Source organism: Mirounga leonina, unplaced genomic scaffold (assembly GCF_011800145.1).
Source record: "Mirounga leonina isolate KUSES-001 unplaced genomic scaffold, KU_Mleo_1.0 Mir_125, whole genome shotgun sequence".
Taxonomy (NCBI): Eukaryota; Metazoa; Chordata; class Mammalia; order Carnivora; family Phocidae; genus Mirounga; species Mirounga leonina.
This window is the reverse complement of record NW_023270305.1, coordinates 28,667,982-28,669,980: the sequence shown is the minus strand read 5'-3', so window position 1 is coordinate 28,669,980 and position 1,999 is coordinate 28,667,982. Positions and strand designations below refer to the sequence as shown.

General features: G+C 48.9%; 1 pseudogene; it reads right to left on the bottom strand.

Annotated features, from left to right (window-relative positions):
• Positions 1 to 271: 271 nt before the first annotated feature.
• LOC118008360 lies at positions 272 to 435 on the bottom strand (annotated as a pseudogene).
• Positions 436 to 1,999: the final 1,564 nt, after the last annotated feature.

The following is a 1,999-nucleotide window of genomic DNA, read 5'->3' as shown; positions in this document are numbered from 1 at the left end:
GTGACACTACCTCACAGCATGGCTTTCAAAAGGATCCTCAAGGGGCGCCTGGTTGGCTCAGTCAGAAGGGCATATGACTTGATCTTGGGGTTGTGAGTTTGAGTCCCACGTCGGGTGTAGAGATTGCTTAAATAAAACCAACTAACTAAATGAATAAATAAATGGATCCTCAGAGGCTGGATTACCACATTAACCCTTGGAATTGCCCCACTGTGTGTGTGTGTGTGTGTGTGTATTTGCCTTCTGTTAGTGACCCTTCCAGCAACTAAAACCAGCCTTGTTAGATGCTGGAGCCAATAGTTCTTTCCCAGATCTGACTTTGTGCTTCAGAATAAATTGTTCAAAATCATCAAGCAACTCAACGCCCTGTAATATGAAAGGTTTTATGAGGATTTGAATCTACACTTGATCTTAGCCAAAAGGCCGAGAAGCGATTCTAAAGTGACTTCCTCTCTTCCGTAGTAAGAGTTTAGAAACCAAAGCAAACCTTGCCAGAGGTTTGGGTATATCTCAAAAGCACCCTGGGGTTGAACCAGGACCCTGGGGTTGGCTCAGGGTCCTGACAAGTTCGCTGTGAAGTTGACCAGTGCCTTAGCAAGTGCCTAGGCCTGAGAAGCCAGATCTCTTGAGTCCACAGGGCCAGCAAAACTTGGCTGGTCCAGCTGCCATTCACAGGCAGACTCTGCAGGCCCGAGGGACAGAGGGCTGCCCAGGGCTAGAGAGCAGAGGACCACTAGGCTGACGCTCAACCCTGGACTCTTGACTCAAAGTCTCTCCCCAGGGCTTTCCCTTCCCCCTAACTATATGTGCCCCAAATTGTCACCAGATCTTGGGAAAGCACTGGCTTTGTCTGGCATAAACACCAACCCTACAGCACACCCCATCATTACCAGATTGGTAGTTCTTGTCTAGGTCTTGTGGCTTTCTTTGGGTTTTCTGGGGTGTTTCTCTCCCCAACCTTTTCCCTTTCCTTTGATTATATTCACATAAACATTCAGCTTTGTAGCCTTAAGGCATTCTCAAACAGAGCTCAGTTTACCCATCTGGATTTCCCTGAGCCGTGCCTGGCTGGGCCCCTGTGTGGCTGCCCATCCACTGTGGTCTGACGTCCATTCCCAGCTGTTCCAGCCTGACCAGCCACTCTGCCTTCTCCTCCTGTCTCTTTCCTCTTCTCCTCTCAGGGGTAGAATCATCTGAGGGTCCCGAAGGAGGGGACCTGAGGTTCTTCCCTCAGGCAAACAAGACTGGAGGGATGACATAATCCCTTTAAGTCTTAGACAAACAACCTTGTGGCTCCTGGCTCTTTGGGCCCTCATTTTGGTTGCCTCAGGGCACCGGGCAGAAGGCCAGGGAGTCCAACTCCAGCCTGAGACTCGCAGAGCTTCAGGGAATACCAGCAATGGGCCATCTGCTGCTGCATGCGCCCCCTTACCCAAGACTCTGGCCTATGGAACTTACAGCTCTTAAGGCAGGCCCTGAGACTCGCCGTGGAGCCTCCCACTGCCTCTGACTGCGTGATCACACACGGCTTCATACTCACTTCCACTTCCTCTCCTTGTGTTTTCCGACTGATAACCTGACTTAACCTTCTGATGTCAGAAAGTGGGTCAGTGGCCGCTCTTGCCTCAGGAAAGGGCAGGTTCCCTGGAAGGCTGAATGCCTATTGTTCTGGACCGTTTTAAAGAAAAGTGGGATATCTTGAAGAAAAATGAAGACAAGATACTGAAGGGTTTTACAAAACTGAAGAGGAGAAAGCTCAAACTTGCATCAGGATTCGAATGGATAAACAAATCATGGCCTATTCACCCAATGGGATACTGCCTACCAACAAAAAAAAAGAGCTACAGATGGACAAAAAACATGGATGAATCTACCAGACATCATGCGTGAAAGAAACCAGACAAAAGAGGGTGTACGATACGATTCCATTTATATAAAGTTCTAGACCTGGCTAAGAAATCCATGCTGATTACTGAGGAGCAGGAGAGGATGGTGGATT